Source organism: Lissotriton helveticus, chromosome 1_1 (assembly GCF_964261635.1).
Source record: "Lissotriton helveticus chromosome 1_1, aLisHel1.1, whole genome shotgun sequence".
In the NCBI taxonomy this organism is placed as follows: domain Eukaryota; kingdom Metazoa; phylum Chordata; class Amphibia; order Caudata; family Salamandridae; genus Lissotriton; species Lissotriton helveticus.
The window spans coordinates 1717948077-1717971803 of record NC_136057.1 but is presented as its reverse complement, the minus strand read 5'-3'; the positions used below and the strand labels follow the sequence as shown (position 1 = coordinate 1717971803).

General features: G+C 44.7%; 1 long non-coding RNA gene across 1 annotated transcript in view; it reads right to left on the bottom strand.

The window, feature by feature from the left end:
* LOC144774119 (uncharacterized) overlaps positions 1-23727 on the bottom strand; it is a 50186-nt gene that overhangs the window by 8080 nt on the left and 18379 nt on the right. Inside the window, exons 2-3 of the long non-coding RNA XR_013600096.1 lie at positions 21094-21216; positions 6787-6949 (exon numbers count right to left, since the gene is read on the bottom strand). This is a non-coding gene — a long non-coding RNA (uncharacterized LOC144774119). The remainder of the gene's footprint in view (positions 1-6786; positions 6950-21093; positions 21217-23727) is intronic.

The window sequence follows — 23727 nt, the reverse complement described above, 5'->3', positions numbered from 1 at the left end:
TCGACCTCCTGGCCGGATATTGGCAGATCGGCCTTACCCCTGGAGCGCAAGAGCGCTCAGCCTTCTCGACCCCTGATGGCCACTACCATTTCAAGGTGATGCCCTGCGGCATGAAACAACGCCCCGGCCACCTTCCAGAGACTCGTGAATAGAGTGCTGGCCGGGCTAGAAGGGTTCAGCGCCGCTTACCTAGACGACATTGCGGTGTACAGCCTCCGCTGGGATGCACACCTGACCCACCTCCGGGAGGTCCTGTCGGTCCTCCGACGGGCCGGACTAACAATAAAAGCCAGCAAGTGCCAGATCGGCCAAGGGTCCGTGACGTATCTGGAACACCAGGTGGGGAGCGGCCTGGTGGCTCCCCTCCAGCCAAAGATTGACGCCATCCGGGCCTGGGAGCCCCCACTCACCCAAACAGCCGTCCGAGCCTTCCTGGGGCTCACAGGATACTATCGGCGCTTCATCAAAGACTATGGAAGCATTGTGGGACCCCTCACAGAACTGACCTCCAAGAAGCTACCCCAGAAGGTGTGCTGGACCCCAGAGTGCCAAGCAGCCTTCAAGACCCTAAAGGCTGCCATGTGCACCACCCCTGTGCTCCAGTCCCCCGACTACAGCGGAGAGTTTGTGGTCCAAACCGACGCCTCGGAACACGGCATTGGGGCGGTCCTCTCCCAAGTGAACTCTGAGGGAATCGACCTTCCCGTTGCCTTCATCAGCCGGCGGCTGCTCGCCAGAGAACAGCGCTGGAGCACCATCGAGAGGGAAGCCTTCGCCGTCGTGTGGGCTCTAAAGAAGCTCCGGCCCTACCTCTTCGGCACCCACTTCCGGGTCCAGACCGACCACCGGCCCCTGCGGTGGTTGATGCAGATGCGGGGAGAAAACCCGAAACTATTGCGATGGTCCATCTCCCTCCAAGGGATGGACTTCACTGTGGAGCATCGCCCCGGCAACGACCACGCCAATGCTGACGGCCTCTCCAGATTCTTCCGCCTTGGCGAGGAGAATCCCCAAGACGATAGGTGACTCTCCCCTGCCTTCAGCTGGGGGGGACGCGTGTTGGACCCGGCCTCATGGCGTGGTCCTACCCCTCCCGCATGGCGGGCCCCGGACGACATCGGCCCTCCACAGAGCCCCGGGCGGCCCCTTCCGCCCGACCCTGCACGCACCAACACTATCGGCCCGGTTACCACCCCGGGCCTCCACACCGGCCTGACTCCCTCATGGGCCCATCACGTCCTGAGCACGAGGCCTCGCCCGACTCCATCTTGGGACCACCACGTCACGAATACGCGGCCCCGGCCTCGGCCCAGCGAAGCCCAGACATCGAGGCGCCAAGATCTACCCAGGTGGTCGAGTAGCCACTCGACAGATCCCGGAGGCGGGGAGTTTCGATGGCCCTCCAACCGTCCCTGGACGCCTGGTATCGATCGCCCCGGCATCCCTGGGTGCTGGTCCCACCCCCCTGCTGGGTGTCTGGACACCATCTTCCCGGCCCCTCTGACCCCCAGGCGCGAGGGTCCGGACATCAAAGGACTCCAGTCCTATATCTGGGCCAGCCCCGGAATAGGACGGCAGTTGTATCCTGGACTGGAAGCCCTGCTGACGTTGTCACGGCCGACACCAGAAGAACTCACTTGCCTGTAACCTGACGCTATCTTGGGAGCCTGCTGGCGCTGCCGCGGCCCACCTTTGCCGAACCCTCTTGAGAGCCTGCTGGCGCTGCCGCGGCCCACCGCTGCTGAACCATCTTGGGAGCCTGCAGGCGCTGCCACGGCCCACCGTTGCTGAACCATCTTGGGAACCTGCTGGCGCTGCCGCGGCCCACCTTGCCGAACCATCTTGAGAGCCTGCTGGCGCTGCCGCGACTCCACCTCTCGGAACCCCCCGGCTCGAGGATTGAGAGCTGTGCGCAGGGTATCCCTTCTTACACCCTAACCGAGGCTGTCCCGCTACCCTGACCCCCCTTGTTCGAGACTTTACAGACCCCCTTGGTCTACTTGTACATATCGCTGGGAACCAGCGGCCTTTATTTCCTGATAAAGCTTACGAACTCAACCTCTGGTGTGGTGTCCGTTTGTAGTGTGTGGTTCCTCTGCTGTACGATCCTGGGAGAGGGCCCTCTCCCCGGAGGCCTCTCAGTACCGCCCGGCTACTTCTTGACAGAGAGGTGGACCAAGGGGGGGTAGTCAGACACCTTCTGCCGCCCCCGGGATCGCCTTTCCAACAGCCCGCAATTCTAAAAGGTTGATGTGAAGCAACCTTTCCTCTGGAGACCAAAGACCCTTGACCTCCAGGTCCCCCAGATGAGCACCCCACCCGAGAGTGGACGCATCCGATATCACTGTGGCAACCGATGGAGGAATCTGGAAAAGCTTCCCTTGAGACAGATTGCCTTCCACGCTCCACCAAGACAGATCCGCAGCAGTTTCTCTGGAGATCTTCACTGACTCCCTTAGATCTCCGTTGTGCTGATACCACTGCCTGCGGAGGCACCACTGGAGTGCCCTCATGTGCCAGCGTGCATGGTTGACCAACAGAATACAAGAAGCCATCAGACCGAGCAGGCGAAGAACCTTCAGAACTGGAACGACCGCTCCATTTCAGAACAAAGGAATCATTTCCTGTATGTCGCGAATCCTTTGAGGAGGACGGAATGCACGACACACAGTAGTGTCCAGTACCGCACCTATGAACAGGTTGCGCTGTGAGGGCACCAGGTGAGACTTGGGTACATTTATCGAAAAACCCAACCTGTGCAACAACCGAGTTGTCTCTTGCAGATGATGGAGCGCCTTCTCCGGCGACTCCGCCTTGATCAGCCAATCGTCTAGATACGGAAACACATGTATCCCCGTTCTCCTGAGATGAGCTGCCACCACTGCCATCACCTTGGTGAAAACTCGAGGTGCAGTAGTAAGACCAAACGGAAGGACCACAAACTGGTAGTGTTTTGACCCAACCGTAAAACGGAGATACTTTCTGTGTGACTTCAAGATGGGAATATGAAAATACGCATCCTGCAAGTCGATCGACACCATCCAGTCTTCTTCTATCAGCGCTTGAAGAACCTGCGCAAGAGTGAGCATCTTGAACTTTTCCTGTTTCAGGTAAAGGTTCAAAATTCTGAGGTCCAGGATTGGCCGAAGCCTGCCATCTTTCTTGGGGATCAGGAAATACCGGGAGTTGCACCCCTGACCCCTTTCCTGCTCTGGAACCACCTCTATCGCACCTTTTCAGAACAAAGCCAGGACTTCTTCCTGCAGGAGAAGCAGGTGGTCCTCCGAACAATAACCCTGGCAAGGAGGGTAATTGGGAGGGAATTCCTGAAAAGGAAGTGCATACCCATTCTCTACAAGATTGAGAACCCAAAGATCCGATGTTATTAATTCCCAATCTTGTAGAAAATGTGTAAGCCGACCCCCCCACTGGGCCCACATGATCCGGAATGGCGGATCTAGGGCTGCTTTGCTGCATTGGCAGGGGGTTGGGAAGGGGAGGAGGAAGAGGAGGAGGAAGCTTGACGCCCTCTAGGGCGGGATTTTTGCCTGCCCCTGTACAACTTGTACAGCGTATTCTGCTGCTGTTGTGGCTGCTGCTGAGATGGTCTGTAAGAACGAAAAGAAGATCTGCCAAACCCTCTGAAGCGTCTTCCAGTAGTACCTCTGGACTGGAGACTCAAAGATTTTGCAGTGGCTCTGCTGTCCTTAAAACGTTCCAAGGCAGCATCAGCCTTCTCACCAAATAATCCTGAGCCATCAAAAGGCAAGTCCATCAAAACAGACTGAACATCTGCAGAGAACTTCGATGATTTAAGCCAGGCAGCCCTCCTAGTGGCCACGGAAGAGCCCATGACCCTCGCCACCAAATCAGCAGTGTCCAGACCACTCTGAATAACTTGTCTCGCAGCTGCTTGAGTGTCCAATATCACCTCCTGAAAATCTTTCCTCTCTTCTTCAGGGATTTTCGGAACCAACTGCTTGACAGAATCCATCAATGCATGAATATACCTCCCCATCAGACAAGTTGCGTTAGTTGATTTAAGTGCCATACTGGCTGAGCAGAAGACTTTCTTAGCGGTTTGATCCTGCTTCCTGGATTCCTTATCCCCAGGAACCTGCGGAAAAGCCCCAGCAGACCTTTTCGAACAGGCAGCCTGTACAACTAAACTCTCAGGCAGGGGGTGTGTTGACAAGAATTCAGGGTCACCTGGAGCAACTCTGTACCTCCTCGCTACTGTTCTAGAAACTGCAGGAGCAGACAAAGGCTTCTTCCAGACTTCATAGATGGGCTCAGATAAGGCATCATTGAAGGGTAACATAGGTTCAATAACAGATGAGGGTGAATGAAGAACCTCAGTTAAAATAGTTGGCTTATAATCAGCAGTGGGCAGAGTAATGTTCAATAAACTCGCTGCTTTTTTAATAACAGGGTGATAAGGCACCACATCTTTCGACGGTACATTTGACACTGAAGCCAAGTCCCACTCAGGAGACAGTTCAAGCCCACTGGCTTCACCCAAGTCCTCAAAAGGATCTTCAGAATCCTGTAACTCCCCTTCTTCAGTATCTGAATATTGATATCTTTCTTCTTCCAGAAGTCTCTGAGCTTCTCTCCGAGATCTTTCCTTCACAATAGAAGCCAATGGATTCGGAATCGGCTCCGACGAGGTCGGTGCCGGCGTCGAACCCGAAGTCGGATGAGGTCGTTTTATACGAGATCGAGCAGAATCCTGCTTTGGAGTCGTAGGTATCAGCGTCGATGGAACCGGTGTAGACGGAGTCGGCGTCGAGCGCTTCGGCGTCGACGACACCTGTGGTGTCGGAAAATGCCAATGCGGTGGTACAGCCGGCATAAAAGGCATGAAGGGCGCAGGGGCATAAGCTTGGGGAACACCCAAGTTAAAAGCCATAGGACCCGTGGGACCAACAGGTGCACCAGACGGGAACATTGCCCTGGAATAAACTCCAAACATGGCGTTCAGGAACTGAGATGGATCCTGACCTGGAGTCGGAAAATCCGGATATGGACCTCTTGGTTGTTCCTGAGGAGGCGGAGTCGAAACGACGTCGACCTCTTCATCGAGTCCAGGAACCGGGGTCGACGAACCCGCAGGTACCGGAACCTCGACTTCACCAGCCCCCTGCTCCTCACCTTCATCCTCCTGACCAGAAGGATTGGATAGAACTGGAGAATGGACCTGCTTCTGAGACTCGGGCGAATTCGGATGCGAAGCCTCACCAACAGAGTTATGATCTTCCGATTCCGAAACTTCCACTTCCTTACTCAGAAGTTTGACCTGGGACTTCGGTCTTGAACTAGAGTCCTTTTCTGAGTGATTACGTGACTCATGGCTCCTCTTCTTGTGCTTCTTCTTCGAAGATTTCGAAGCATGAGCCGAAGACGACTCCGAGCGTGACCTCGAACGAGACCTCTACCTCGAACGCCGAGATCGAGACTTCGAAGACTTCTTAACTCTCTTATTCTTTAGTTTTGCCACGAGGAGTTTCGTCTCCCTCTCTCGTAAAGCTTTCCGGGTCATCTTCTTGCAGCAAGGGCAATCTTTGACGTCATGGTCGGAACTCAGGCACCAGACACAGCATTCATGTGGGTCGGTTATAGACATTGTCTTGCCACATTCCCCGCAAGCCTTAAAACCAGTCTTCTTCGACGACATCTCGAAGAAATTAAAGATAGACACAGTAATAGAATAATAGTAACAAAGTTACTGTGAAGCTACAGTACCATCCCAGAAAACCGTTAGCGTCGACGACGCGGAAAAAAGGGAAATGATGTCATCACGCCGACGCGGGCCTATTATAGGCGTCGGTGACGTCAGCGGAGTCGCGAGCGGTGCTGTGCCTCTGTGACGTCCGGATCCACGTCGGCGCGAAGCTACAAAAAGAATTTCCGAATGTTGCTGACGCAAGGGGGATATTCACAAGGTGAGGAATCCACACGGCTGATGTATCTATCAGAAATGTGAATCTACAATGTGAAATCACAAAATTTCAACAAATCTAAAACAATATATATCATTTGAACATAATAACCAAAATAGTAGCAATACATTTGCATCTTTCAAAAGTGGCTGTCAGTGGACCTGTATTTAAGATGCAACCATTCACTTCTAAGGCCTCTTGCTGGAGTTCTATATTTTGAAGCCTTCTGCTGGCATAAGCACGGAGATGCTTGTTTCTTTAATTAGCACTGTACAGAAAGTAATCGTCCTAGAGCCTATTTGAATTACCATTATGACATGGGGTCGCAACACATAGTCGTGCTGTTTTATTTCCTTCCAGTTAATTGTCACTTCCTTAAAAAATTAATTGTTTTAACTATGCGGGCTGAAATGGCAAAGGCATGGGCATGGGACTCTATTCTGAATGCCACAATCAGTTTGAAATATATGTAGAAAATAACTTAAATATACCCTGTGGCTTCTTTCCACTTTCAATTTGCATTGTATATGCAATGCTAGTGATCGATCTATTCTCAATCACCACTGTAAAATGCATAAATTCACCACACTGTTATGGGTTTTGTACAAAATGTAGAAATACATTAAACAAGCAATGAAATAAGAGTGAAAGAACAATGGAGTAAGGGAACTGAAAGAACATGTTGCTGCATGCTTCAAAGCCCACTCTGTGTATTTGAGTGTTGTGATGACATGAGCCATAGACAGATAAAACTATTTGCAGACAGACCTGAAATGAATGTAGAATCCGGTAGACTGCCACAGAGCACAGTGTTTGACAACAACATAGCATTTTTTCAAATTACCGTATTGAATTGTCATTTGGTGAATGGCCCAAAACACAATCTCCTCTGGAATAGAAGGCACCGTAAACAGATTTACAATCTTAGAAGATATTGACTGTGGTATCCACTTGGTAAGAGTGATTTGACACATTAAAGCCATCCTTTCAAGTTCAGGTGCATTCTCCTAAATATGCAGAAATAGGAAATATTGGTAATTTGAAACATTTGTGACGAACAAGAGGAGAAAAACAAATCCAAAACAAGTATTAAGTACCATGGATCAGGTATAGAGGGAATATTGTGAAACAGGAGATGCCTGAACAAATCAATAACGGCTTGATTATGAGTTTGGCGGATGGGATACGCCGTCACAAATGTGACGGATATCCCGTCCGCCATATTACATGTTCCATTCATAGGATATAATGGAATTGTAATACGGAGGTCGGGATATCCCTCACGTTTGTTATGGAGTAAACCTGTCCTCCAAACTCCTAATCAGGCCCTAAGACTCAATTATCAATAAGATAGAAGCGGAGCAAATAACAACAATGTAATCACTCCTTGAAATAGACCAAGTAGAACCAGCAGTTGCCAAAACAGATTGAAAATAAGGCTGTGGCCTGAGATTTCTTGACCGCTAGCAGCAAGAAAGTTTACAGGATAAAAATGGGTCATAATAAAATTATAAATATATTGGTGCCCCCAATGAATGAATAAATAAGTCCATCAAAATATCAGAAATTCTGGTCTTTTCTTAATTTCACATCAAAAAGGCTTTTCTTTTTTTATAAATGAATGTCTTTCTGCACTGCAGAGGTATCCAAAAGTGACTGATACCATTTAGGATGTGCACCAAATGTATTGCTTGGTACAGGCTGAGAGGTGCGAGCTATTCGACCTAGTCGCTTTTTGTATCGACATGGGGCATATATCATCAGAAATAATTAATTCTATTTGGCTATTCTCTAGACCTGGATTACCTTAGTGTATTCTGCTTATAAAATATCTGTACTAGGGGTATGAGTTTGTGAAATATTTAACCTCTTTTCATCACAATACTGGCGTTAGAGACTGCAATATCTTTTTGAGCGGAACAAAAGGTAAACTGGCTTTAAAAACACTGAATGATTATATTTACAAATATGTTACCTATTTTAAGACTAATACAAATGTATTTTAAACACTCTAATTAGGATGGACTGTCTTAGATAAAAATACATGGCAGTACATGATAAAGCACAATGTCAATAAATCAACAGTACTGTAATGGTATAATACATGAACTACATGCTAATAACAATGTGGTGTGTTAGAAAATAGGTCTACAAATGTTTCATCTCTTTGTATATCTTGATAAAAACATGACCTTGCTAGTGAAGTCCTGAAGTCTCAGAGGCCAGAGAGGGTGCAACAGTGAAAGATGTGTGGCACTTCCAAGCTGCTGTTCTGTTTTGTACTGCCAGCATATCGAAACACATTTGAAGGTGGGTATATTACTTAACTTCATCCTCATGGGGATGACTGGGTTTCTGAGACTCTCCGTAGCACCTCCCAAAGTGTGCCTCGGTAGATGTGCTACCTTTGCACCGCTTCCCTTAGAGTTAGACATCTTCTGCGATCCAGTTTGCCTTTGCCAGTGCTTAGTAATTTGACAGAAACACCTGGACAAAAGTGTTCCCTCATTTGTATGGGCCCTGCCTCCTAGCAAATGGTGTAATGCATCTTGACACAGTGTGGGGGTGAAATGGGTGCAAGTACAACGCTTGTTATAAAAAGCCCAGCACATGCCTTGGCAGAATCTGCTGCAAAACAAACACCACCTACCTCCTGTGGTTTTTGCCAATCTAGTCCATGATTTTAAATGAGTGCAGCCCCGAACTCTCATCCCCTTTCTTACTCTCTCTTCTCTCAGTTTCTCACACACATAAACAACTACACACACAAACCAGTACAGACATGCACACACATTTCTGTGTGCAAATCAGGTAATAGGCAATTCATTCTACAAAATACAAACCAAGATCTATGAGAGAGCTTTACTTTTGAATCTATTAGGTTGTTATATACAGATTGACTCTATTTTGTGTTCTCAGCCCTTGCCTACCTGTGGAATGTAAAGAAGAATCCGATTCTCGGTGTTGCAATATTGCTACCTTTGTTAAGATATTTCAGAAGTTCTTTAGGAGTGAAAATATGGAATTTGGGGCCTGATTTTGTATTTGACAGGCAAAGCAGTGTCCTCCAGGGTGTCAGAGGACATTGCGTCCGCCACCCCAATGGTATTTGAGTTGTTATGTTTCAAGCTGACCTCTTGCCCAGCGATCATCTCTGTACTTTGATTTTATGACTTTTTCTGTTTGACCAGATTAAGTTTTTTCTAATGTATAAGGTGTGTTAGATGTATTCATAATTCAAAACCTCTGAACACAATATGCAAAAAATGTATTTAATAGTTACAAACATCACAACCAAGTATACCATTATTTTGCAATAGAATCAGAGATAAAGCAGAACAGTTTTATTGTTGCATTTTTTATGGGTATCAGTGTGGGATGTTGTGTTTATGTTTGAGATAAGCTGAATAGAGTAAAGTTTGTGAGACTTATGATTTGGCGGGTATTGAGAGTGACAGTGGCGGTGCAGGAGTTGTTGGTCAGTATGAAGGTATAAATTATAGGATGTCTGATCTGGGGGCTAGAATTTACCACAAGGCAGTTGATTTATTTGAGGATAACATACATAGGGAGGGCTCTGCGCTCAACCAGGAGTAACCTTGACTTCTGGGCCTCCCTGCCTTTGTCGGTTGCGGGGTGTGTGGCATTATTAAAAATGATAACCCTCCCCCGTTTACTTTATTACTTTGTTACCCTGCCGATTTGGATACCTGGAACGTGCTTTGCCCAATTCAACTCCATGGTTTCGAGCTTCCTGTGGGGAACGGGATGAAGAAGAGTGTCTCTGCCGGCCATGATGCGCCCGTGTCGGGAGGGAGGCTTTCCAGTGCCGGATTTTGAGGCTTACTACAATGCGGTCCAGCTGCAATGGTTCACACAACGGCTGGCAGGGAAGCTGGGAATGGAGACATACCAGAGAAGAAGGGACCTAGAGCTTCGTCACTTGAGTCGGATTTTGCTACAGCTCCCGATGCAGGAACGTGAGTTATCCAGGGATCTATGGGTCCTGAGGCAATGTTGGTATAGGGCTATACGACGCAATAAAGGGAGCCCGGCATATGCCCCTGAGATCCCGGTGTAGTTCTGTGAGGAGCTCCCCCATGGAGGAGATTGACAGCGGCTACATGACTGGGAGGAATCGGGGATCTCCTCCATTGGCGATCTGTATGAAGATGGTGCACTTTTACCATTTCAAGACCTCATGCAGACGCACAAACTTCCTGCTCAGGACTTTCTCTTGCACGCGGGCATAACAGCTGCTATGTGCAAGCACTGGAAAAAAGGGTTAGAGAAACCACGGGTCTTCCTTCCCTGCCAGTATGTGGTCACCTCTGTAGGTAGGATCAAGGTGGTGACGTGCTTGTATCGGAGGTTGACGCAGGGCTTGAGGACACCTCTGGAGGGACTGCGTATTAAGTGGGAAACTGACCTGGGAACGCCTATAGAGGAGAAACCTCGGGAATTGTTAATGGCACGGGCCTGGAAATGTTCCCGAAACGCGAGATTCCAACTTATTCAATTTTATGTGTTTCATCGGGCGTATCTTACGCCTCACAAAATTAATGAGTTTTTTGGCTCCCACGCTACCTGCCCACGATGCAGACTGGAGGGTGCGGTATGCATACACATGTTCTGGGATTGTCAGCTGCTTCGGGGATTCTGGGGAGAGGTACTGGGCAAACTGACGGAGGTGACGGAGAGGGACCTGCAGAATACTCCAGGGGTGTGCCTGTTGCACTGGTTTCCCCACACTTCCCGCAACAAAACCACCAGTAAGTTCCTAGACCTGGGGTTAGTTCTAGCCAAGCGTGAAATCACTAGCCATTGGAAGGCGGCCACAGCCCCTAGCATTGCGCGCTGGCTACGTGACTTTACTAAGTGGGCGGATTGCGAGGGGACGCTCCACCTCCAATTAGCTCGGAGGATTGACAACGACAAATTCTGGGACTCAGTGAGAGCCTGGGTGGCGTTGGTAGATTTGCTCAAGAATCCGACTGAGGATGATGACTGACCTCGCCGGCTATGGGTGCCCTCTTTATTATATGAGACTGCAACAACAGGTAGTGAGTTGAGAGAATGGGAGGAGTGAGCGTGGAAGTGGGAGTGTCCCTCCGGCAGAGATGTGGGCTACTGACATAGGACTAGGGTGGAGTATGCAGAACACATTATGAGCATTACATGCACGGCTAGGGAAAGCGACATGTCTGAGGGGAGGTGGGTGGTTGAGTTTGGGGGGGGTTAGAGGGTGGGGAGTTTGAGTTGAAGGGGGGGATTTTGTTCGTTTTTATCCATGCTGAAACATAGAGGCTGACAGTGCCTGAATAGGCTAAGAGCAAAACAATTTAGCCCTGTAGAACTGTGTCTCGGGTTCACTGGGATATAACTCTTGCTATTAGAAAGGCCTCACTCTATATGGGGAACAAATGGATGGACTAACACAGACTTGGCGGGGCGAGGCAAAATCTGGATGGGGATACAATTATTGGTCAAGTGTTGCGAGACTAAGGTAATGAAGTTGCATGTATCGGTGAATTGTTTGTGCATTGCATGAAAACCTAATAAAATATGTTTAAAAAACAAAACAAATTATAGGATGTCTGGTGCAGTTGTTAATGTAGGGCACCGAAGGAGGAGGAATGTAGGTACAGAAGTAAGAGAGACTTAAAGAGTAGGCAGTGGCGTGTTTCCTATTGGTGGATTAAAAGCAATGGTCTCCAACTAATCAATCACATGTTACTAGTAGCTCACAGACTGCCGTTGAGTAGCTCACATATGATAATTGCCTGTCAACAAGCTTGAGAATATGCAGGTGCCCACCTGATAACACAGCTATTTAAAACACAGCTCCCGTTCCTATGATTTACTCAAACGCTGACAGTGCTTGAGGATGCAGACTACCCTTTTCTGAAAATAATTGCTTCTTTTTCTACTTCTTTCTAGCCTCTTTTTACATGTCTTTCTGTTTTCCTTGCTTTTATGTCTCTCTTTCATTTCTCAATGTATTTTATTCTCTCTTTCTTGCTGTCCTCTTTCTTTATTTTTCCCTCTTTCCCGCTTCCCCCCTATTTGTTTACACTATCTCTTTCCTTCCCTCCTTTGTTGTGCATTCTTTTTCAGTTCTCTTTCTTTTTTTCTTATTGGCTTAATATTCTTCTTGATCTTTTTCTTTCTTTTTTTCTCATTTCAACCTCTATTTTTAATGTTTCCTCCATTTTCCAGTTCTTTGTATCTTTCTTACTATTTCTTTCTTCTCTTTTTCAATCTTGTGTCTCTCAGTAATTCTTTCCTTTCTTCTTTCATTTTTTCTTTTTTCTCTAATTTCTGTTTTTCTCTTTTTTTCGTTTATTATTCTTTCTTCAACTCTTACTTAATTTTCCTCCTTCTCTCCTTCTTTTCTTTTGTCTTATCTCCATCTTTCTCAATGTTTTTCTTTCTCTGATTGTTTCCTTCTCTCCCTTCTTTTTTTCAGTCTTATCTGTTTTCTCTGTCTTCATCTTCCCTCCTCTGTTATTCTTTTTCTGTATTTCTCCTTTTGGTGTTATTACTTATTGTTCTGTTTCTTTCTTTTTCTCCTTTCTTCATTCACAAGGATCTTTTCTTAATTCCACCTCTGACCTGATCTTCTTCCTTCTTTTTTCTTCTACTTTTTTTCTCTTATTTTTTTTTCTTTCTTTCCTTCCATTGTTTTCTCGCTGTCTTTTTCTTTCTCTCACCTTCTTCCTTTATTCTTTCTCTGTTGTGCTCTTCATTCTTTCGCCTACTTCTTTTTTACCATGCCTTCTTTCTCCCTGTATTTTCATTCATTCCTTTCCTAGTTTGTTTCTTCGTCTATGATGTCTTCTTAATTGCTTTCTTCTTTCATTTCCTGCATTTGACTCTTTTCTCTGGGTATTTTGTCCTCATTGTTTTTTTCCTTTATTTTGTTATTTTTTTTCCTATATTTCTCATTCTTTCTTTCTTTCTTTCTTTCTTTCTTTCTTTCTTTCTTTCTTTCTTTCTTTCTTTCTTTCTTTTTTTCTTTCTTTCTTTCTTCCTTTCTTTCTGTTTTTCTTTCCTGATTTCTTTCTTTATTTTGTCATTCTTTCTTTTTGTTTTATCTATCTTCCTCTCTTATACTCGTCTCTCTTTCTCTCTCTTTAGGTGTTTCAAGAGCAAAGGGACAACACTGATCCTCAGGGACCCCAATTGTAAACCTTTGCCTTACAGCTCCTGTTCTATTAATACTGTATGCTCCCTGTATCTGGAATGAAGAATTTAAGGGTACTCTAGGGGCAGTGTTTAAGTTATTTGGTCTGTGTGTGCATTTATAAAATTCCTATATTAGACAGTAGCTCAGGAAAGGTTTGAGACTCCTGATTGAAAGAGTGCTAATTGAACTCTAGGCTGTATGTGATGGGGAAAGAAGTATATGCTAGCTAGTTGTAACTGATGTCTTTTGTGATGCTGGAGTGTAGAACAGCAAACATGGGGATGTAGGTTTCATGTACGATGTAGGTAGTGAAGGTGTGGTATGGAAGTACAGTGTAGATGCAGGTTATAGTTTAGCTGGTGGTGTCAGATTTCCTTACAAAAGTATGAGAGTGTCATGCTTACCCTAATGTGCATTGCATAATGATGTTCAGTACACTCATTTTCTACAGGCAGACCATTTAAGGCACACTATTTCTTTCTTCCTCAGGACACACCCTAATATCAATATAATAATTCATCACTATCAACTCTAAAGTACTACTACACCAAACTAAAGGACCTGGAATGATAAAAAACATAACATTCAAACACTAGATAACAAAAAATTAACTGTAGTCTTTTGAGTGCTAACAGCAGAGAAACACCTTACTAAAACTTTTAAAAGGGAATAATTGAATATTGCACCCACAATAGTATCAGAGATGGTAGTTAAAAAGATCAGCACATTGCATTTTACTCCTTCCTAAAGAATTCTTAATGGAAATACATGAGAAACCGGTGTGTACATAACAAAACTGTTTGGAACATGCCATATTTTATAGTTAATTACTTTTTTATCTGTGCAAAGGTTTTAATTAACAAATGCACTTTACAAATAAAACTGACTTACTTAAACTTACTTAGTTAATAAGGCCATTGTAAAAATAATGTGTATGGATACAGTGTTACGTTAAGTGTTTGCAGTTTAATTGAAATAGAAATACTATGGCTGAATTTCAAACTCTGTAAAATCAAATATAACTTCTTGCTGCAGTCACAGCTGAACTAGCACCTAATCTATCATATAGGTCCATCTGACATAATGTTATGACACAGTTGCAGCTGGTGTCAATGCAGTACTGTACAGAGAGTTTTTCTGCTCTGCCTTCAATGAACGGCCCCAAGTGCAAGGTCAACATGTGGCCAAACATACTGGATTTTCGTACGGTACATCAGCCTGTCTTAGCGCTACTGATTTTCCTGCTAACAGCCCTTATTTTATTAAATCTGTAATCCTTTGTCAAATTCTATTGAAGGTGTTGTACCTGAATAGCATGGTCAGAATATTGATTGACATAATACTCTGTACTAAACATTGTCCATAAACATTATTTCCACATTTAGGACATGATATTTATGTCAAATGATCGACTATTTTTTAATTTTATTAGAATTCCATAGCTGCAAAATAAATAATACATAACTGAACACATACATCAAGACTTCCATCATTGCCCATTTTAAGCCCCAATCCTAACCAATGCCCTCAACATCAAGTTAACATGAGGTACAAACTATATGATACATAATAGACTCCGTCATATACTCCCTCACCACCCCCCAAATCATTAACCCTAATCTCCCTTTTCTATATCCTTTAACAGGATATAAACTGTATTCCATGTGGTACTCATTGAGAAACTTGGCCCGCCACATCTCAAAGGGCGGAGCCTCTTGCTGTAGCCAAAGTGAGGCAATTGCCAACTGAGCAACCACCGTGGCCATAAAAATAGGATAACAGTATTCATATAGTAGCTGCCCCTGGCAGAAATCTTCCCCAATACCAAGCAACATCATAGACTGAGAAATTTTATCACAGTCCCCGGTTATTTCTGACAAAAACCTCTCTATAGATTCTATCTGAGTGTCCAATACCGCACAGGCAAAAAACACGTGCACAATGTCTGCACTATCCTTTCCACAGCAGCAACACTTCCCACCATGCTGACTCCCCACTTCATCATTTTAAGAGGGGTATGATACAAATTGAAAAACATTTTATAATGTTGACTTTTAAGGCTGGCTGCAGGAAAGATCCTCCCTGTCAAATCACTGGATTTTTCCAATGAGATTTCAGTGTTCCTCAACCAAGTTTTCCATCTCATATTATATTTTTCTAGATCATCCGTTCTGCCCTCTAACAGTTTTTTATAAATTAGCTCGATGTTTCCCTGCTGTCTAATAGATTCTACAATTTTAAACTTCATAATGCAAATAGGATGTTTTCCCAGAAAGACCATTACTTGTAAGTATTTAAAAAATTGAGTTGTGGGTAGATGGAATTTATCCGCCAACTCAGCAAATAAGTGTAATCTCCCATCATCATGATATAAGTCGCCAAGTCAGGTAATCCCCTTCCTTCTCAAGCCTAAGGCCACCTGGTCCCAGAAGATCGGGGGCAGCACTCCTGTGGCATTAGTGGGGTATACATGGAAAGTACTGGAATCTCGAAGCTTTTCCGTACAGTCTTCCAGACTTTAAACACAGCATTTAATACCTTGAAGTGCGTTCTTTTAAAATAACTGCTGTCCACTCTTTTGAATAGGCAATGCTTGACCTTTGACCCTAGAATCATCTGATAAATTGAGGGGGCTTTGGCCAGATTACTAATCTCTTCTCCAGTACGTAAAATACGTGCATTAACCAAAATACAGGAATAGTAATACAAAGCAAAGTCAGGGATAGACCATCCTCCTCTTTCTCAAGAATGAGTCATATATCGGGCAGCGCTACGAGGTTTACAAGGGGCCCACATAAACTTAGTACAGAGAGATTGTAAATATGTAAATATTGAATTTGTTTATAGGATACCTCCAGGGGCACAGCCCTAACAAAATACATAACTCGCTGTAAGACATTCATTTTCAGAACGTTAGCTCTGCCACTAATGACAGATGGAGATTCTCCTACCTTTCAAGTGAGTGTTTTACTCCCCAAATAATATCGCCCCAATTAACCTCCACAATCTCTTTAACAGAGGTACGGATCTTAATACCCAGATAGATAGCTTCCTTAACACACCTAGCATCCCCATCCATTGCTTGACTTGTTCATAAAATTTGGGTTTTAGCAGTATTAAGTTTATACCCAGAAAATGCCCCAAAAGTCTGCGCCAGGGATTCTATTTCAGGTATAGCGAGACAGGGATTACAAGTAACAATCGCTATATCATTGGCATAAACCATTACAGAATACTGTTCTTGTTGTACTTTACAAGGCAAAATCTTTCTACTTTGTTCTAGCATAAGAATAAAAGGGTTAATATACAGCACAGATAAAAGTGGTTAACAAGGACAGCCTTGTTGTGTGCCTCTAGAAATCGCGATGATCTCTGAGTCAAATCCCATTGAGCAAATTTTCACTGAGGGGAGATGATAAAGGGCGTTTAAAGCACGTATATAGCCCTGCCCGAAACCCATGTGTTGCAGTCCCCATGAGAGGAAATGCCACAAAACCCGGTCGAGCGCCTTTTCGGCATTGAGTAAAATCAGGCCAAGTTCTCGAGATTCTACCTGTACGATATCTTGGAGAGTAATTACTCTACGCACATGGTCTACGGTCCCTCTCCCAGGTATAAAGCTGTGTTGTTTTAACAATACTATTGATGGTATAATTTTTGCCAACCGTGTGGCCAAGATTTTTGCATAGATTTTACCGTCGGCATTAAGAAGAGAGATTGGATGATAAGACCCCGGTAATTCAGATGGTTTCCACTTTTTCTTCAACACACAAATATTGGCCTCAGACCAGGTTCGTGGAATCTCCCCTTTTGGTGAAGTTTGATAAACTTTAAGCATATCATTTTTTATCTCCTGAAAAAAGATCTTAAATACTTCCAAGGGGGGGTCTGTCTGGTCCCGCAGCTTTCCCTACTGCAAGAGAATGTATGGCCTGCTCTAATTCCCCCATCCTAATAGGTTCAACAACTGTTTGAGCCAATTGGCCCCATAAAGTGGCTCGAAGTCCCATATCTGTCAGAGAAAGGCCCCCAGTATCGTTCTCTGTATATAATTCTGTATAAAAATCATGAAACACTATAAGAATTTCCTAGGGATCAGACACAATAACCCCAGCCGTTCTTTGTTCGTCCTCTTATGTTTGCAATTTCTAGGCTAAACATCGGCCCGTGGCCTCGCCATACTCATGACACTCTTTTCTATATGTTTGATATTTTATGGCGCTCTCCTTGCTCCATTCTAGATTAATTTTGGCCTTACATCTCGCTAGATAATTCTGAAGTGGTGTGGTGTTATATCCTGCAGCTAACCTGTTAACTAATTCCTCTTCGACAATCTTAAGCTCATCATAAAAAACCTGCAATGCCTGTTTCACTAATTTACATTTTAAATACCCAAGGCTCTGTGTTTCCCCTCTAAATCCAGCTTTGGATGTATCCCATACAGTCCCTCAGGATGCGGAGTGTCTATTAATTTGCAAAAATTCCTTTCTCCACACCTTCATGTGTTCAATACATTTTTCATCAATCAAATGCTTCCTGTCAAATGTAAACGTTCTCGGGGCTACACACCGAGCAAGTGCCGGGATTTCAACTACCACAAGTGCATGGTCCAAGGTCACCCTTGGGTATACACAGATTTTCAGCCCAGTAAACACTGATGTAGGTACAAAACAATAATCAAGACGTACAAGCCTGTTTTGGGGCTGTGAATAAAATGTATATCCGGGGTCTTGCCTATGCAAGCTGTTCCACACATCCAATAGCCCATGATCAGTTAGTAATTGAAATAGAGCCTTGATGACTCGGGGTTTCCTACCTTTATAGTTTCGCCCGCAATTTTGAAAAGCTTCAGAGGTCAAATTTATATTAAGATCCCCACACAAGAATAACAGAATGGGCCATGTAGCAAGCTCCCCATTCAAATATTCCAATATTGGGGCTTCATCAAGGTTAGAGCTGTATATTGTACATAGGGTAAATATAACCCCCTATCCTACATTCCACAATGGCCCAACACCAGCCACATCGGGCTGAATCACCTGAAGCTCTCTGGAGACCCTCTGCCTTTTATTATAATTATTTAACCCGCACACATTCAGTGTGCATATTCGAAGGCCTAAATTTGTCATAAATTCAAGGTTGCCATACCTACAGGCCTATACGCAAATCTTTTTAACCCTCTGTACTTTTCTTTGCTGCTATGAATCTTCCTTTTTCTTTTACTTTTACCCCCCACCCTCCTCCTTACCCTCTCCACCACCCTCTCCCCAACACCACCCCAACAGCATACCCCACAGCCTCACTACCTCGAGCCTTTAGGACTGTTAGTCCTAGCGGTGACATGCTCCCTACACCCAAAAGTCCCTCCCACACCCGTGAAGTCCCCCAACAATTGAACCTAACAAAAAAAACATTAACCTACAGATCAATAGGCCACAGACAGTACGCATACTCATTCTCTTCCCCCATTACATAACCTGTTGCAACAGCTGGGGGGTATACAACTTCATAAACAAGAGTTATGCAAATAATTAAGCATAACAGCACAAAAGGAAGCTGCAAATTTGATAATAATTCTATAAGCCTAATCCCTCCTTAACCTTCTTTGAGGGTTTGCAGAAACTCTTTCGCCACATTTCAGAGGTGAAAAACCTAGTATTCCCTTTATGGATGATTTTAAGTTTGGCTGGTTGTAGTAAGAAAGCTTGGGCCCCCTTAGTTTGAAATGGTAGAATAAGCTGAGGTAATTGCCAGCGTTTCTCTACCGTCTGATGGCCGTAATCTGGCCTAACAAAAAATTCATCCCCCTTGCCAACTCTTTTCCTATCGGGGCGGGCCAGATCGGAAACAGCTTCTCGTGCCAAAAAGTTGTTAAATTAAATCAGTATGGCCCTTGGTTTAGCCACTTCTGCCGACTGACCTGGCCGGGCCCGGACAGACAAGGGAAAACAGTGAGCCCTCTGAATCCTCTGTCTGCCAGTCCCATTGAGTTCATTCTGGAAACGCCTCAGTAAACAATTCAATAATAAATTTACGAGGGTCCTGTCCTTCAACCCCCTCAGGAATTTGAAAGACTCGCAGATTGTTCCGCCGAGCTCTGTTCTCCAAATCAATAAGTTTCCATAGCATATCATCCTTCACTGCACGTAAAGTCTCACTCATCGGCTTTTGTGAAGCTAGTTTATCCTCCAAATACGAAATACAGGCTTCTGCCTCGGTAATTCTTGCAGTAAACTCTGAGCAAGTCTTGGTGATGCGCCGTACTGAATTTTGGCAAAGTAGCAAGACTCCTCTGTCAAAGCCATTTTCTTCCGCATTGTCTGGGGGCTCCCCTCCGATGAATCCCTTCCCGTATCCTCAGGGGGTGTAGTACTATGTTGAGCCATAGGCGTTTTCCCATTTCTCATCCTCTCCTCACTGGATATATCCGAATGATCTGATAATGACAAGAACTTATCCACAAGATCCACCAAATCCGCCTCCTTCGTTAGTTAATCTAGACTGAGTGACTCTGTCCCATTAAGAGGCCCAGCCAAGCCAACCGAGCCATTTTCGCTTCTAACTACAATGTTATTATCATTAAAAAGCTTCTGTGGTACAACTGGTTCAGTATCTTGGCAACCCAGTTCCAGGGGTTCACCCCACTGTTGTTCACTCCTGCAGGATTCCGCCCATCCTTTTTACCAGCGCCGTTAGCCAGATCCATATTGCTGCCAGATATTAAATTGTCCACGGCAACAGCGTCATACATAGAAATCTGCTGAGCTACCTGAACTCTCCTTCATGATGACCGGGGGGACCAACAACAGCTTCAACACCCAATGTTGTCTGTTTGGGGATTCGGAATACCCTGGATCCCCGTTTTCCCACTCTTCCCACCTTTGCCTTGTGAGAACATTTGCGGGATTGTGCATTTTGCGGGACTGACCATGCCCGTAGAGTTACCACGGGCACAGCTCTCGCCTTTATTTGTTTTACCATTGAGATTAGAGGCTTTCTTATGGCTCAGCGGCTCCGTGGTTTTTCCTACCGTTCCGGAGACAGTTCCAACGGCTGCCACTGTAGCAGCAGCGGTTGCACCATCAGCCAGGGCCTGGGCTTTCCCTCTAGGTCCTTTAGGCGGCATTATTGGTGTTCTGTGAAACCCTGTTCTCGACTCTCCAGTAGTTTTGCCTGCAACAGTTGCTGCTTCTCGGCTCGGCGTCTACGCCCGGCCCCTTGCAGCTACAACGTATCCAAATCGGATTTTGCTGAGATAATGAAAAATAACTGTCACAGCAAAAGTGAACATGCCAATAGTACCAGGACTGAGCTTCGCACACCTCGGTAAGTGCTCAGACCCACTTTCACCCTCTCGTCCTCTCACTATCCACAGCACATCTTCTTAACGGGTGTAGGAGGACAGGAGCTACCAGCTCACACAACTAAGCTGGCGGCCGCCATCTTGCCTCTGTCAAATTATATTCTATATGTAATATTCTGATATATAGTTCTGTTGATTTCTACATTCCCACCCACTGTAAGACAGTGTTCTCGTTATAAGAGCTGCTATATTTCTTGTAGCTCCCATGATATCCCCAATCCAACAAAATCCCTTCTATTTCCTTTGGGTAACTGATTAGACTTTTTCATGTCAGTAATATCTTGGTTTTTTTTGTGCCCCATTGCGTCTCCCATGCACTACTTCTGCCAGGCTCTCTACTCACATCCATTGTGGCGACAAGTTAATCATCCTGTGCAAACATTTTCAGATACTTTGAGAGAGCCATCTGTATAACCCTGTTAACCATTCAATCGCAACACTGCTAGTTTCCATACCGGCTGCAGACCATGATGGAACTATCTGGAATACCAAAGTTCTGACTGAATGATCAGAAGTAATTCTGCTTTGCCCTGAAGGTTCCGAGGTTTTCCAAGACTGAATGAACGATCACCATCTGTCGGTGAGAACCTGTTGCTTACCGAGTCCGTCAAGATGCTATCCAGAGTGTCAGCAGTCACCAACATGTTGCTCATTGTCACCTCCCTTTGAGTGATGGTAGTATACATACAATGTACAATGGCTAGTTCCTGCAGGAGTGTTAACTGGAAGAAAAAGTACATTTCATACATGTGATTAACAGAGTCAATCAGGAACTTATTCACAAACTGCAACATACTACAAAATGCTTATCCCAAAACCTTTGTCTGAAGACCTCTGCCTCCACCTCTCTTATCTTTACTACGAGATCTTTGCCCTACACATACAACTATAATTTTGTACTACCCGTGGGAGGGATGGGAGTGAGTGGCTGGAAAACAGGTAATAGTTATTACTAAATGGGAGAGCTTTAGGTAAAGGTAGATTGGGTATATATATTCATTAAAAACCAAAGGTTATAGGGAGGTTACAGTTAGGTTCAGATTTTCCACACTCAAAACCATAGAAATTCAGCAGTTATAGCTAGAGTTATCTCAAGTAACTATAACTTGTGCCTAAGGTAATTATAACTCAACCCCGCCATGAACTGTTATCTCATCAACAATTAGACAGCAAAAGTTGCACTGATATTATCAATAATATCAGAGACGATGTCACGAGTGAAGTAAAATGTGAGGTGCATGGTGACCTTGCGAGTTATAGTTGCCTTAGGGCACAAGGTATAGTTACTCCCCATTAGTAACAGGGCCGGGCCATGGGGAATGGGGTCCCTAGGGCTTGAATCAGCCCGGGGAGGGGGTCTGCGTGCCCCCTCACCCTTCATACCTATATCTGTACCCGAGAAGATGGGGTCCGAGACTGAAAACGGTAAGGGGCCTATGTGCTACCCTCTCAATATTTTATAAAGCTGGGCCCCGGGAAATAGGGACATCAGGGTTGGCTCATCCTTGGGAAGTGGGCCATGTATGCCCCTGACCTATATGCATATACAAAAATTAATGTGCCCTCAAGTAATACAACTGGTGCTATTTAAAGCGCTTTGATACCCGATTCGGGTCAAGTTCGCGCTATATAAAACTCTGTAAAAAAAAAAACATGGGACCTTACCCGCCCAGGGAATTAAAGAAAACAAGCACAGGAGACTGTACTTGTTTATTTTTTTTTTTATTTGGCCACAGATCCTCTGGAAAATCTGAGAAAAATTAAAATCTAAATATTTTTGCCCAGACACGGTTACATGGGGCCCCCCGCAACCAGTCCTAGGGGGTCAGAGTATTCCTACCCCGCCCATTGCATTTTTTTCCCGTTTATTTTGTGAGTCAGGCCAAGTCCTGAGTCCCAAGATGTCTACCACTACTTTCTAGTAGAAGTGTTGGCAGCCAATCAGATCTCACTATCAGAACTGTCGGATCTGCAGAACCTCTGCGTCTCTATATATACATATATATGTGTTTTAATTAAAAACTACTGAACAGATTTAAACCAAATTACGAGAGCATGCTTTCTGGCAAATTTGGTGTAATTCCATTCAGCAGTTCGGGCTATAGTCACGTTCAAAATTCCTATGGGAAATTACATGAGGAAAAGTTGTTTTGGGTCCTCCTACCTAATGGCAACTGCCAGTAGGTGAATTAAAAATATATGTAAATAAACAAAGGATCCCTATACTCTCAGTCCTTCTTGAAATGGTTGTCTCTTCAGATTTCAAGCCGTGCAGTGTCTCTGGACATTTTTTGTTGCTCAAGTGAATATGGAGAGTGGATAGATCTATAGATAGATCTATTATTCACTATAAAAACAAAGGGTACAGGAAAGTTATAGTTAGGCTCAGATTCCACTTATACAAAATCTGATCTAACTATAACTTACGGGCCCGCAATGCACTGTTTATTACCTCACATATTACATCACTCATGACATGGTCAGTGACAGCACTGAGGACATCACTAATGACATTATCCACAGAACTACTCACACACCCTCTCACACTCCTATATAACCTCTCATGCACCCACTCACACACCCACACAATCACTCACAGACCCATACAAGTACTCACACAACCACTTACTCATCAATAAAGCCACTCACGCACCCACTTATAGTGAAGATTTTTCAAACTACGCCAAAGATATAAACAAGTTACAAAACCCTTTTCCTGTGGAACCATGGTCCAATTGTCCAAACTATAACTACCTACTGGCGTCCGTCAGTAGGTAACATGGCATACATCTAGATATATATATTGTCAGCATACAAATATTTATTTGGCTATAATCACAACCATACAAGAACATAAAATCATATGTTTATAAAATAGTAAAAACTAGTAGGCTTAACATTTTTTAAATAAATACGAATGTGTCAACAGTAACAATACATTATATAATCTCATGCATCACATCAAGGTTAATCAGGGCTAGATTGTCTTGATCTCAAAGCAGCATGTAGAAAGCATGAAACAGCAAAAAGATAATGCTTGATCATCAGGAGCTGCAGATACATAAGTGCCAGGTATCCTTGTGAGAAGTTCAGAACTTTCAGTAACAGGAAAAGGAACTGCTTCCTAGGCAAGCTCAAATATTTGCAAAACAAAATGTAGGGTAGCCTGTGGAGACATATTGTTGCATCCACAGGGCCCTAAGTGCCTGAAAGAGACTGACCACTAGATTTGG